Raw genomic sequence first — 634 nt, forward strand, 5'->3', positions numbered from 1 at the left:
AAACTTTATGAATAGCAGTGAAACACTGTCTGATATATTACTGGAAAACATTATGAATAGCCCTGAAACATTGTCCGATATTTTGCCAGAAGATGAGCCCCTGAGGTCAGAAGGTACTCAAAATACAACTGGGGAAGAGCTGCCTCCCCAGAGTAGAGTCAACCTTAACGATGTGGATGGAGTAAGCTTTCAGGGCCTCATTTTGCTGATGTGGCATGACTCAAAATGGGAAGAAACAGCTGCAAACATCCATAAATAATCAGAACATGGAATGTACAAAGTATGAATGTAGGAAAATTCCAAGTTGTCAAAAATGAAATGGAATGCATAAAGATTGATATTCTAGGTGTTAGTGGGCTAAAATTGACTGGTTTGAGCCATTTTGAATCAGATAACCATATGATCTACTATGCTAGAAATGACAAATCAAAGAAGAATGGTGTGGCATTCATCGTCACAAAAAATGTTTCAAGATCTATCTTAAAGTACAATGCTGTCAGTGATAATATCCATACACCTACAAGGAAGACCATATGGAATCAGCAGCAGGGACCCAGGTAAGGGTGATAGGAGAGGTTTCCAACAGGGAGACAAACTTGTCTGTCAGTTTGTCCTACTGTGGTGATGTGTTGAT

This window comes from Orycteropus afer, unplaced genomic scaffold (genome assembly GCF_000298275.1).
Source record: "Orycteropus afer afer isolate SDZICR_OR568_19922 unplaced genomic scaffold, OryAfe1.0 scaffold00073, whole genome shotgun sequence".
In the NCBI taxonomy this organism is placed as follows: domain Eukaryota; kingdom Metazoa; phylum Chordata; class Mammalia; order Tubulidentata; family Orycteropodidae; genus Orycteropus; species Orycteropus afer.